Raw genomic sequence first — 14,816 nt, 5'->3', positions numbered from 1 at the left:
CCAGCTGCCTCTAAGGAACATAGAACAAAGGGAAGGAAAATATGATTACAAAAGGTCTTATCTAGGACAATCAGTTCACATTTTTATTTCCCTTCTGTCACCTAATCCTATCATGATGCAGTTTCCTCCATCCAAAACAACATAAACCACCAGAATTGCTGTTTGAAGGTGATACCACTTGAAGAGCAGTGGCAAACTAAGAGGAATTTGTACTCCTTTGAAAAGGTCATTTTCTACCTGACATATGGAGGGTGGGGGAGTTAGGTTCTCCTTTCTTGCTCTCCACCTCCCCCATTTTTACTTGAATTGACATTTTCTGTTTTAAAAAATCTTCTGCTGCAAAACTAAACTGCTAATGAGGTCTGTTTTAGCAAAGGATTTAAAGTGAATGTTATTAAAACAAAGCTCTTGGGATATTAGGGGATTGATTTAAGAGGTTTACAGGAAGGGTGAGCCCATGCTTCTATTTTGAAGGATTTCCCTGAGACAATCCAGTAAGTGAAACATAATCTCATAACAGAATTGTTCTTGTAAAACCACTAGCTTGGTGGGCTTGGAACACAGTGGGGCCACTTCTTTAAGCCTTATGTTTAATATCTTCATTAGTGATCTGAGGAAAAAATGTAAACAGCAGCACCATGATTAAGCTAGTGGGGGTGCACAGCTGAAGTCTAAAGAGACATGGACAAAGCTGGAACTGCTAATAATGTTTTTCTTAGACATTTCAAATGAGAGCAGGGGCGGGCAATTATTTTCGGCGGAGGGCTGCTTACTGAGCTTTGGCAAGCCATTGAGGGCCGGATGACAGGCAGCCAGGGGGAGATAAATATTAATTTTCTTAATTTTGGGGGTCTCCGTGGGCGGACAGAATGGCCTGGGAAGCTGCATCCGGCCCCTGGGCCGCATTTTGCCCACCCCTGAACTAGAGATAGGAATTATTATCAAATAAAATATGAGGAGCTATTTGGAGGCATTGGACAGACTGAGATTCAAAAAATTTTCATCTTAGATACTGTAAGTCAAGTCTCTATAGTCTCCTCTTCTGTCTGTCACTTCTCTGTACAAGAAAATTATTAGTTAAGGTTAGTTGTGGGTAGACCATGTTTCCATCTGGAAAAATCTCTGCATTCTTCAATTTGGACAGTACAGTGGGTCACACAGAAGCAGTTTACTTCAGTAAGTTTCTGAATCCTGATTTTGTACTACTGTGATCATCATCATTACTACATTGTCTTTACCTACACATTTTGGATCTGATTCATAGGTTTCACATGGAGGCCAAGTGATTTTGATCCCACCTGGCATCAGTCACTTTGAAATGAGTGAAAGGCCAAAGAATGAAGTAAAAGGATAACACATTCTAGAATAATTTAAGAAATTGAGTACAGTAGTAATAATTATAGCTGTACATAAAGTTCACATCATCCCCCAGGCCCATAAGAAGTGAGGGAGGGCTGGAAGTTCAGACATCATTGTATATCAACAGAGGTCAGCAAACCTAGACTGAGGCCCAACCGCACATCTTGGCATAAGCAGTGGTGGCATGATTCTTTCCTTGCCCATGCTAAAGCCCAATAGCAGCATCAACCAGGCTTCAGAAACCAATTCTTCATGTGGCAGAGTCAGGCAGGTAAAGGCAATTGTTTCCTCCATAGACCAAAGGATTCCCAGGGGGCAGGAAAAGCTCGTGGATGCAGAAGTGAGGAGATGAGTCAAATTCACTTGCAGATGAACATGACAAAGGCTATTAAATGCAGGGAACCTGTTTCCCAGCAGACTTGCCTTCATATGAAGAACTAGTATGCCCATGAGTTTGGGAAACTCAGGGGAAATGTACCTGTTGCAGAACTGGGCTGCAGCTAAGATCAAGAAGTCTCTATCACATAATCACAAACGAAGTACTAAATAATACATAAAACATCTGATGTGTATCTCTCTGAACAAGAGAAAGAACATTAACTAGCCTGTCAGAACCTTTGTCCCGCATGAGAGAACAAGGGAGAAGGTTAAAGACTTCCAGTCTTCAAAACTGACCAGTTTTCTACACACATGATTCCCCTAAACCACAATCTGGTGACTTAGTTAGCTTTTAGCACTAGCACAGACCTCTATGGAGTCTTAAAGATACACAGCAAGAAGAAAGGCAGTAGGCATTTCTACATGTGCATTAATGCGCCATTATAAGGGTGTATTATGTTTAGTACCTCTAATATGATGTACTAACTAAACATGCAGTAGCTGGCACTACTGCACAGTAGGGCTATGCAAAACAGCACTGTTCTGTTTCACCTTGTTTCAATGGTTTGATGGAACAGTGTTTCGTATCAAATTTCAAGTCAAAACAGCTGTTCTGTTCCATCAAAACAGAAAGGCTGTTTCAATGCTGTTTCAAAGTTTCACTGGGGATGGGAAGTCAGCCCACTAGATTGCACCAGGGCAGAAGCCAGCCCACCTGGGCTGCTTCACCATCCCCACTAGATCATCCTGGGGGGTAGCAGGCAGCCCAGCTGGGCTGCTTTCTACTTCCCTGAGCTACATCATTCCAGGGGTGGGAGGCAGCCCAGGTGGTCTGCTTTCCCATACCCACGCTATACCGCACTGGGGGTGGGAGGCAGCCCAGCTGGGCTGCTTTCCCATTCCCGCACTACATCGCGCCGGGGGCAGGAGGCAGCCCAGCTAAATTGTCCCAGTGATGTAGCATTGGGAACAGGAAAGCAGCCCAGCTGGGCTGCCTCCTAGCCCCAGAGTGATGTGGTGAAGGGGAAGGGATGGCAGCCCAGCTGGGCTGCCTTTTCCCAGCGCAATGTAACATGGGGGATGGGAAAGCAGCTCAGCTGAGCTGCCTCCCAACCCCAGCGTGATCTAGCATAGGGAACAGGAAAGCATCCCAGCTGGGCTGCCACCCACCCACAGCATGATCTAGCCCAGTAGACAGGGCAGCAGCCCAATTGGACTGCCTCGCTGCCTCCTACCAGATCTTGCACTGGAGAATGGGAAGTCAGCCCAGCTGGGCTGACTTCCCATCCCCAGCCTATGTTCAAAACATTTTGACTTTCAAATCATTTTGACCAGCCTCGTTTTATTTTGAGGCTATTTCACTGGCCTTTGTTTCATTCCAATTTTCCTTTTTCAACCTCAAAATTGGTCAAAACAGTGTCCAAACGAAACGGCTGGTGAAATTTCACACAGCCCTACTGCACAGTAGGACTGGCACACAGTGTTTTTGTGACGCTTAATGTGCAGTAGACTAATTCTACTGCACATTAGCAGTTTTTGCCATGACATGACAATACACAGTAGAATTAGTCCCCCAGAAGATGTGCCAAGTTAGTGGTCTCTATTGCAGCATGGAAGAAAGTGCAAACCCCCCAAAATAATTACTTTTAGGATAAAAGCAGCAGGGGACTATGTAGACTGTGCTCAGAGAAGGGTGATGGATATGGCATAAAGAAAGGCAGGATAAATATGCAGCTTATAAACTAACCAAATAAGATATATAGAGAGAAAACACAAGCTTTCATGAACCCAAGTTCACTTCATCAAATGAAGTGAACCTGGATTCACAAAAGTTTGTGCTCTCTTTCTCTCTCTAATCTTATTTAGTCTATAAAGGTGCATATTTTCCCTGCCTCCTGACTGACTTCAGACCAACATGCACCCATGAAATCATGGAACTCAAGAGTTGCCCCTACTGATTGGAAGAAGGCGAATGTGGTACCCATCTTTGAGAAAGGGAAAAGGGATGACCCTGACAACTATAAACCAGTCAGTCTAACTTTGGTTCTGGGGAAGATCTTTGAAAAAATTGTCAAGGAGGACATCACTCACAAGTTCACATCTGGTGGGGTACTGAGAAGCACCCAGCATGGCTTTGTACAGTGGAGGCCAGGCCTAACAAACCTGATGTCCTTTTATGACCAGATTACTAACCACCTGGACATGGGACAGGAGGTGGATGTCATCTACTTAGATTTCAGCAAGGCCTTTGATACTGTTTCCCATGAAATCCTCTCAGTTAAGTTGGAGAGTTCTGGCCTACACCAGGCTACAGTGAGGCGGGTTGGGAACTGGCTCAGCAGCCAATCCCAATGAGTTGTAATTGATGGGATGGCCTCATACTGGAAGGCCATCTCCAATGGTGTACCCCAGGAATCAGTGCTTGGGCCCATGAACAAAGTATGCCCCCAGTGGCTGGGGAGGCATGGCAGCGCTGGCAGCAGTGGGAGCGCAGTGAGTGGCAACAGTGCAGCAGCAGTAAGTGGGGGAGCTCCCACAGATGCCGCCAGAGCTGTCGGCAGTGGGGGATGGCAAGCAGCAACTGCCTGCTGGCAATACTACAGACCACCCAACCAAGGGGAAGAGCTAGACCAGGAAATCTTAAGTCAGCTCATGGAGATAGTTAGGCCAAAGGATGTGGTCATCATAGGTGACCTGAACCTTCCAGGCATCTGCTGGGAAGAGCAGTCAGCCAGGTCTGATCGCTCACATATGTTCCTAGCCGAGATACAAGACCTCCATCTAACCCAGAAGGTGAACAGCCCCACCAGGGGAGATGCCTTGTTGGATCTAGTCCTGGCCACGGGTGATGACCATCTGGGTGAAAGTGATCGTCGCTGCTGGAATTCACCATCCAGCGCAAGGTGGCAAAGGCCTGCAGCAAGGCAGCAGCCCTGGACTTCAGGAGGGCAGATTTCAATGAGGTAAGGAGAATAGTCATGGAGGCACTGAGGTCCCAGAGGGGAGAGGAGTCAGGTGTCCAAGAAGAGTGGTCACTCCTTAAGGAGACGATCCTCCAAGCTCAAAGGGAGGTAATCCCAACATGGATCAAAGAGAGAAGGAGGGCACAAAAGCCCCCATGGCTCACCAAAAGCATATGGGAACATCTCCTAGCTAAAAAGGAGGCATACACCCAATGAAAGGGTGGGGCCATCACCAGGGAGGGCTCAGTTGCTCAGGGCTGTATGGGGGTGGTCAGGAAGGCCAAGGCAGAGATGGAACTTGGACTAGCTACCCAGATCAAGGACAACAAAGATCCTTTTTAAGTACATAGGGGGTAAAAAGAAGGTACTAGGTAATGTGGGGCCTCTGCAAGACACGTTAGGAAATCTGGTCATCGCACCAGACGATAAAGTTAACCTATTTAACAACTTCTTGGCCTCCATTTTTCTGAGCAAGGACCAGGTCACCCCCCACACGGGGACCCCTGTGAGCCCCAGGGGAGACACATCCAGGCCCAGGGTCAGTGAGGACCTAGTCAGAGAACTTCTGGAGGGACTGGATGCATTTAAATCAGCTGGTCTTGACAATCTCCACCCCAGAGTGGTGAGGGAATTAGCAAAGGTCATTGCGGGACCCCTGGCATGGCTTTACGAGCACTCGTGGTGCTCTGGCATAGTGCCAGAGGACTGGAAAAGGGCCAACATGGTTCCCATTTTCAAAAGAGGGAGGACGGAGGACCCAGGAAACCATAGGCCAGTTAGTCTTACCTAGATCCTGGGTAAGCTTTTTGAGAGAACTATCCTAGCGCATGTCCACAAGGGGCCAGCAGGGGAGATCATGCTTAAGGGCAACCAACATGGGTTCATTAGAGGCAGGTCCTTTCAGACCAACCTGGTGGCCTTCTATGACCAGGTCACAAAATCCTCAGGTGCAGGGATAGCAGTGAACGTAGTATTTCTGGACTTTAGGAAGGCCTTTGACACTGTCTTTCAGCCCATTCTCATTAAGAAACTAGGGGACTGTGGTGCTGACACTGTCAAATGGGTTACTAACTAGCTGGAGGGCCACACCCAGAAAGTGGTGCTGGATGGGTCATTTTCGACCTGGACGGATGTGGGCAGTGGTGTTACGCAGGGCTCGGTCCTCGGGCCCACACTGTTCAACAACTTCATCAGCGACTTGAACAAGGGGGTAAAAAGCACCCTGTTCAAATTTGCACCTTGGGGGGAAGAACCAGCAGCATACCTACAGGCTGAGGAACTCTTTTCTCGTCAGTGCGGAGGCAGAAAAGGATCTTGGAGTCATTATTGATGCCAAAATGAACATGGGCTGACAGTATGGTGATGCAGTCAGGAAGGCCAACCGTACCTTGTCATGCATCCACAAATGCATCTCAAGCAGGTTCAAGGAGGTGATCCTCCCCCTCTATGCAGCACTGGTCAGGCTGCAGTTGGAGTACTGCATCCAGTTCTGGGCGCCACACTTCAGGAGGGATGTGGACAACATGGAGAGGGTCCAGAGGAGGGCCACTCACATGATCAGGGGGAAGCAGGGCAGGCCCTACGAGGAGAGGCTAAGGGCCTGCCACAGGAGAGGGCTGAGGGGGGATCTAGTGGCCATTTACAAACTAGCCAAGAGGGATCAGCAGGCATTGCGCGAGTCCCTGTTCCCCCGAGCTCTACCAGGAGTGACTAGAAATAACGGTCACAAGGTGGCAGAGGGTAGATTCAGGTTAGATATCAGGAGGCACTACTTCACTATCAGGGCAGATTAGATCTGGAACCAACCTCCAAGAGAAGTGGCCTACCCTGGGGGTCTTTAAGAGGAGGCTAGATGAACACCTTGCCAGGGTCATTTGACTCCAGTACTCTTTCCTGCCATAGCAGGGGGTCGGACTTAATAACCTGCTCAGGTCCCTTCTGACCCTACCAACTATGAAACTATAACAAAAATAATCACATTTAACTGACATAAATATGCAATCTACTGGCTATTCCTCAAAATTATGATTGGAAACTAGAGTTGGCATACAGTGATTATAGCAAGATGCATTATTAGGAGGACTAATACTGCAACTCGACTTCTTTTATTCTTGGTGGAGTATGAGCAGCACCCTGTGGTCACATAGCTTCATAGCAAGCATTATCACCTTTGTGTTTCTTCTGCATATAAAGTACAGTGGAAATGAGAGTCTGATGACTGGCTCTTATTGTACTGCATTACTAATAACCTGTTTGACTAAGTCAATTGCAAATGCTTCCTAATGTAATTACACCTTCTTCTGAGCTGTCATCATTCCAATTACATCAATTTAGGTTCCTACTTAATATCAGCTCTGAATGTAATTATGACTATCACTAACTAGTCATCTTGCATAGGCATACAGAATTTCCTACCCAAGCAGATTTTTTTCTATTGCTGGGAGGGAAGGACAGTTTTATTCTTAGAGACTAAAACACTTATTGTAATCTTTTCTCCCACCTGTTTAAAATATTTCATCAGTGACTGCCATTATGCCGTGGATAAAATGAACTTATTTAATCTCATACCAAATGCTGATCTATTAATATCTGTCTTGGAAGGTAATGATATTATTCTTCCTCTGTATATTTATGAGACCTCCTCCTCCCAGCAGGATATGAGTTCTGTTTCTCCCTACAATCTATGTATAGTCAGTGTTCTCTGAGACAGACTTTCTGGCAGCAGCACTCAGATCACTGACTGCTGTCGATACTGAATGTCTGGTGCAGGAGGGCTTTCTGATAGTGAAAAAGATAACATCTGGTGAGGCATGAAAATACACCCAGCTCCACCTAGCTGTACAGAAATAATACTACCACCACACAACAATAAATAACACCACTATAGAACAGCCACTGGGTCCAAGGGAATGTGAAGTGTCATCAGGTCTAGAATGTAAAAAGTATTGCTGTGTTACCAGCTTCCAGCATGAGCATTTTTAAAGGGGGTTATAGAAGATAACTCACTTATTAGCATTGACTCACATGGATAGAACTGCTCATGTGAATCATAACACTGTGGGGACTTGCAAGAGCAGAAGGAGAAGACAAATATCATGTTCACTCTTGTCTTTGCCTGAATTCTCCCAAGGCTCAGGACTCTTCTCAGATGAACCACAGAGATTAGGGACAGAAATTTACATATAAACCAGTATATATGATTAGAAACCAGTTCAAATCCATAACACGACAGAAGTTTGGTGCATGTAAACTGCTTTCAAAATAGTTTAAACCTGTTTAAGAAAAACCTATATGGATGTAGTATCAGACTTAACTGATTTAGATTAAATCAGTTTATTGAACTTCTGTCCCAGATCCTTTCCAGATTCAAGTTAAGTTACAGTCCCCCAGTATCCCACAATCCTTTGCACATCCCCTGCAAAGCCTTCCTCACAGGGTAGGCAGGTTAGCCTTGGCCCAAGCTGTCTGCTCCAACCAAGCAGGGAAGTGTGCTCTAATGTCCTCTGGCTTCTGGCCTGGCCACTGGAGGCACGTGGCTACATTTTTAGAATCAAAAGTGAATGTCTGTTCATTTGCTGATTGGTTCAATCTAGGCAGCTTAAACTAACCTGTGAAGATTTAATTGAGTCAGCCTCGGGCTTTTTGATTGTCTGTACTTAGCCAGAAGGTTTGTCAACTGAAGATAGCAAGGGAGCACTAGTGTCCTCTGTCCTTTTTTTTTCCTAAGCTGCCTCTGGTAGCCTTGTCCAAATCATTAGGTCTCTGGTATCAGGGAAGGAGGATGCAGAGGGAAGAAGTATCTATGGGAGTGAGTCTGACTGCAGCTCAGTGGCACCGGAGGAAAAAACAGAAGTGGTAGGAAGAACATTAGTTTTTCCTTGTGTCTCACCTAGCATAGTGAAGCTTACAGCAGGTCCATGAAAGACTCACTAACCAAAAGAAGTCAGAGAAAGTCCCTACTACATGCTTCCTACACAGCTGAGTTGCTCCTCAAGCCTCCCCTCACCCTCTTCTACTTGACACCTGAAACCACTGGCCTCTACCCTGTAAAGTATTGAACATCTCCTACAAAGGACTGAGTGCTCCTCTGCACTTGGCAGAATGAGATTCTTAATAAAGAATGAGGAAGAATGCCTTCAGTATTTGTTTCCATGGGAAGTTAGACATGCTAAGATGCCAGCTTAAACAACTATAGTTATTTCAGCATAACTGCTCAAGTGGGCACTCTGATCCCAGTACAGGAGCAACCTTTTTAAAATTTGTCAATCTGCAAGATGTTAAACAGAACCAAAAAAAGCCATGTCCTCATATGGAATTATACCAACACAACAAAGGTTTAATTACAGTGGTATAATTCTACCTGTGTAGCTGCTAAAATTCCCTTCTGTAGACAGATCCTAATGAGAAATTTGTACCATTCTTTTGCAGGTACTGTATAGAACACCCCAGGCTGACACCCAGAATACAGGTAAGATGTTAAGGTTTTCAGCTTCTGGGGTCACTAACAAAATTGAATGGTTTGTTACAGGTAGACAGGATGGTACAGGTTTATAATTTACTTATTGCTATGATGAGGGTGGGTGGACACAATTAAGGTGATTTGCATGCCTTGCCTCTGCAAGAACACCTTTAACTCTGCATTTCTTGTTTAACAGGCCAATGTCCTACTGATGGTAGAAAAGTGGTTGTAGTTGTTGTTATCGTTACCTCTAGTATTCTGAAAAGTGGTATTTTTCAAGTCACTGCCATGTACTCACAGTCTTAACTTTCTCTCAGTGAAGTTTGAGTGTGAGGATTTAAACTTGATAGGAGCCTAACAATTTTCAATCTTTCTCCCGTATAACTACAAATAACTAAATAAATTTGTGCATATTTTGAGAGCAGCATGACAGCCAGACATTTTACAAGTGAAGGTGTAGTTGATTGTTGTCATGAAGTTTTAACAAGTGAAACTGATGTGAAGCAATAAACTCTGGCCCATACTGCACCAGAATTTGTTGCCCCTGGGCACTGCATCTTCACGTGCACCTGGGACCACAGCATGTTGAGCTAGGTTGGAGCAGCCCCGGATGGCAGGGAGCCCAGGGGGTCAGTCTGCCAGCCTGGGCTGCTCCGTCCTGGCTCAACATGCTGCGGAGGGGCTGCCTGGGGCATGAGGGTGCTTCAGTGCATCCTTGTGTTCCAGCCAGCTCCATCAGCATCTACATGTGCATTGCTGTGCACTAAAGAATGCTGCCACAGGATAGTACCTGTATTTACAAGTACTAACCTGCAGTGGAATTAATTAGTTTCCTGTGGCCTAATAGGGCCACATGTGTAAACTTTGAGACTTTACTGCAGCGCTAATTAGGCAACTCCACATGAAATGTCTTATATAGATGTGCCCACAGAGTGACAAATCTTGAGAAGAGCTTCCATGCGCCCACATGGAACTCATGAATTTGTAGTCAAAAACAACATAGAAGGGATGACAATCATAGCAGTACAAAAATCAGGATTCAGAATCTTACTTCTGTGCAACCCACTGTACTGTCCAGATCTAAAAGCACCAGAATATTTCTGGATTGGAATATATGGTCTTCCCCTAACTAACATTATTTGAGAATTTTCTCATACAGAGAAATGACAGAGAGAAGAAGAAAATACAGCAATGTGACCCATAATAGCTGGGAGGACAAGAAGCGAGCAAGCGTATAATAAATAGAAATAGAAGAACTGCTTGGAGGCAGCAAAATACCCTAGTTTAACCTTTGGCTGGGATTCTTTAGTCATATTTACTGAGAAAGTGTACAATCCTTCTCTGAGAGGCAGCAGAAATGTCAAAATGGGAAATCAGACAAACAATTATCTAAAAAGGAACAGATTAAATCTGCAGCAGGATGCAGTAATGTGTTTCTGAGAAAATTAAATACTAAAATATTGTACTAATAAAATAATTTTGACTTAGCAAACTGAAGAACTGCAGTACCCAGGGAAGCTATCTTGACAAAAATCTTCAGTAACATTTTGCTCTAGCACTCAGGAAATATTGTATCATTCAAAGGAGCTCTAAAAAGAAAGAGATAAATAGACTGAGCTACTCATAATGTAAAATGGAAAAGAGCCAGGTTCTGTATTCATTTACATGGATGACAATCCAGCAGTTCAGTAGCATCACTCATGATTTACACTGCTGAAAACAAGATCACAGAATAGCACAGATTGTGTAGCAGCAGTCAGCAGAAGTTACACCTGCCAGGTACCAAAGTACCTGCAGAAATGAGCATTTGTAAGCCTCATGTGTTTGCACACCAAAATGGCTTCCCACATGATGAAACAGAGTACTACATCATTGTGTGCATCAGAATCTGTTTGCATTTTGCACACACGCAGGGACCTATTTCCATCTCTGCTCCTATATTTTGCAGAGATTTTTTTTAACATTCCTTTTGGAAAATGTAGCCCCAAAAGTTCTTCACCTGTGAATTAAAAGAAACTTGGGAAGGCAGTTATACTGGTGTGCCTGAAGCCCTGGTCCATGGAGGAAAGCCAAAATCAAAATGTAAGGACACAGCCCCCTGCTGTCAACATGGGGCAACTGGCATGGTAGCTGTCCCTATAACAGGAATTTGCCTTTCTCTTCTGTTGCTTCCATCCCGTTGTATGGGTCTTCCATCAAAGAACAGATTATGCATGAAGGATTGCGCTGTATGTGGTCTGATGTCTACATGTGGAGCAGACAAGATGAGGGTCATCATTGACCACAAGATGAACATGAGCCTGCAATGCAATGCTGCGGCTAGTAAAGTGACCAAAACGCTGGCTTGCATCCATAGATGCTTCTCAAGCAAATTCTGGGACGTCATTCTCCCCTTGTACTTGGCCTTGGTGAGGCCGCAGCTGGAGTACTGCATCCAGTTTTGGGCTCCACAATTCAAAAAGGATGTGGAGAAGCTTGAAAGGGTCCAGAGAAGAGCCATGCACATGATCAGAGGTCTTACGACGGCAGGCTGAGAGCCATGGGGCTCTTTAGCCTGGAAAAGCGCAGGCTCAGGGGTGATCTGATGGCCACCTATAAGGTTATCAGGGGTGACCACCAGGATCTGGGGGAATGTTTGTTCACCAGAGCGCCCCAAGGGATTATGAGGTCAAACAGTTATAAACTACTACAAGACCATTTCAGGCTGGACGTAAGAAAGAATTTCTTTACTGTCCAAGCCCCCAAGGTCTGAAATAGCCTGCCATCGGAGGTGGTTCAAGTACCTACACTGAACACCTTCAAGAGCAAATTGGATGCTTATCTTGCTGGGATCCTGTGACCCCAGCTGACTTCCTGCCCTTTGGGCAGGGGGCTGTACTTGATGATTTTCCAAGGTCCCTTCCAGCCCTAATGTCTATGAAGTCTATGAAACTAGCTAGGAGAACCAATCAGCAAGCTATACCTTGTAGAAAGGGAGTTCAAGTTCCCCAGCTCTGCATGCTTCCTCAAGCCTCCCAAATATATTAATTAAACAAGCTGTCTCTAGGGCGTTCAGGTACTATGCAGCCACTCCACCCCAATGCTGGCTATGATTTAAAAGCCACAGCACTGACCAAACCGACATGCTGTAGTATATTGAAGTGTGTCATTTTCTGTCATTTTGTTTATTCATTTCAGCCTTGACCTACTTCCATAAAGTGAAATAGATAAGGGGATTTAGTTTGCTCAGGACTTTAATTTCTAGCCTTGGCTTTGTGCTGGCGTCTCTATAGAGGTTGTCTTCTCCCACATGTGTACACAGCAGCAGAATGACTCACTATAAAATATTTTATATTCACTTACACAAACATTAATTCTTCATGGATCCCAACACCACATTAATAAATGACCATTGCTATATCCATTTTATGGCATTTCATTTTTATAATAATAATAGTAATCCTTTGAATCCATAAAGGGAATAGGAAGTATATATCATTAATGTAATTTGTTTGTTCTTATTATTCATCTGAGTGATTTTTTTATGCTGTCATAATCATGGGTTAGGAACTTAAAGCCACTAGGGACATCCCTTGCTCAAGTCTGCATTCTATTTTCTACAAAATTAAACACATAGGATCAGAGAAAGCACAGGTATACAATATACAGCACTGTGTATCTGGATACATACCAGTGATAGAAATTCATTACTGTGTTGACATAATAACCATGTTTATTACCTCCTTTAATTAGCCATTATTAATTGTGCCCACCAAGAGCTTCTTTTTTTTTTTTGGTACCTATAGTCATTCTTCTTAAGACAATAAATACAACTGACCAATTGTTACTGGGAGGTTTTCTGTGTACGTCCATAAAAAGAGCATAGAAATGATTACTAATTGTTTTAGGCTTCAAAAAAGTTGACTGTAGCACTGTGTCAGCTGCTCTAGAGTTATTCTGAAACATCCAGAATTGATTTGCTTCTAAAAGCAGGTTTCATTTAGCAGTCTAACCTCTAGGAAAGTTCACTATTCACAGAAATGGTCTTGAATTAACTAAAAATATAAAATCCAATAGCACTATCAAGGTAGAAAAAGCTTCAGTTTACTATTCAAATAGCTAAAGCAAAGGTTACTTTTATCATTCAGCAAACTTGTTTCAAAATAAGCTCTGGGCTCACTGTCAGTTTTTGTATTTTTTAGTAAAACTTGGCAATTATATAGTTCAATGGTACTCCAGCTTTTGGCCCTGCAAGCCAGAATAGTAGTGCAGGGCTGGTCCATGGGATTGGGCCCAGTGCTGCCTCCACCTCGTCCTGTTTGCCCAGAAAGGGCCCTGTACTTCCTTGGCTGACCTCCATTTGCCAGGATCAGACTGTTCAGCTCTGCCTCACACCTGCCTGGACCCATAAACTATGATCAAGTTCTAGAGCCCAGCATCACCTCTGCCCAGCCCTGCGAGCTGGAATCAGACACCTGCACACCAGTATTAGGTCCTGTGCACCAGGACTGGACCCTGGGGCCTGGCACCACTGCTGCCTGCACCAGGATTAGGCCCTGCATTGCTCTCCATGCCTGATCTAGTGTACAAGGCCCAGGACTCCCCACAGGTGCAGAAATTTAGCAGCAGAAGAGCAGGGCCACCATGTCCTCGCTCCCAATTTTTTCGGCCCATGGAGAGCCCCAAGGGTTGGATTATATTGCATTGGGGGCTGGATCTGACCCACGGACTGGGGACAGAGCACCCCAATATAGTTTATACTTGCAGCATCTAACTCTAAGATTATTTTCTGAGACAACTGGAGGGAAGTGGTGCTCTCCCATACCTTGGCGGTCTTTAAGAGAAGGCTGGGTAGGCATCTGACCCCAGCACTCTTTCCTGCCTAGGCAGGGGGTCCAGCTCGATGATCTGTTGAGGTCCCTTCCAACCCTAGCATCTATGAATCTATGTGGCACCATGAGTTACAGTGGGGAGCTGCACATCTGTTAGCACCCAAACAGGTAGCAAATATCTTCTGATGTGTCCTGGAAAGAATGAAAGAGATTTTCACCTTTCTATGGAAGGATGTCTGTCAGGCATAGGTGGTGGAAGTGGTGGGGGCTAACAGGGCTTAGTGCACCCAAACACAGGTTTGCAGTAGAGCTGCAAGGCAGCCTGGCCAAGGGCTTCTGGCAGCTGCAGCAGGGGTGGGGAGTGGAGCTGGGGGAGAGGTAGGCATTGCACAGGCAGCAGGGCATGGAATTAAGCTGTGAGCGGCTTATCCAGGGGGTTACGGCTTCTGCTGCTCTGTGCACCCCAGGAGGCATGGGTGGCGTGGGCCCCCAGATCTGTGTGGGGCAGGGCAGGCTGTCGTTGCAGACTGGGGCAAGGGCTGCACTGTCCTCTTCTGAATCAGGGCGGGGTGGACATTGGAGTCCCAGGGTCTGTGTCCCCTCTGGCCCAGCAGTGCAGGCGAGGCTGGCCCCACTCTGGCCCCTGGCTTTGGGGCCCTTGGGTGGTGTGCGGCCAGGGGCAGGGCCGGTGTGGGAAGGCAGCTGGGGCTGGGGCAGAGTTAGCGGGTCAGGGGGTGGTGCTGGCGAGTGACCCCGACTGTGGAGGAACAGGCAGCTGCACAGGCGTAGCAGGCTCTGGCCCCAATCCTGGACCCAGCTCCACTGCCTCCCAATCCCAGCCTGGCC

General features: G+C 45.6%; 1 protein-coding gene across 1 annotated transcript in view; it reads right to left on the bottom strand.

Moving 5' to 3' along the window:
• The window catches only part of ZNRF2 (zinc and ring finger 2), a 189,766-nt gene that overhangs the window by 17,824 nt on the left and 157,126 nt on the right, over positions 1-14,816 (bottom strand). The gene's annotated exons all lie outside the window — the stretch shown is intronic.

The sequence above is a fragment of the Crocodylus siamensis genome, chromosome 5 (assembly GCF_052110815.1).
Source record: "Crocodylus siamensis isolate JL-2025a chromosome 5, ASM5211081v1, whole genome shotgun sequence".
NCBI lineage: Eukaryota > Metazoa > Chordata > Crocodylia > Crocodylidae > Crocodylus > Crocodylus siamensis.
This window is presented reverse-complemented; position numbering and strand designations above follow the sequence as displayed.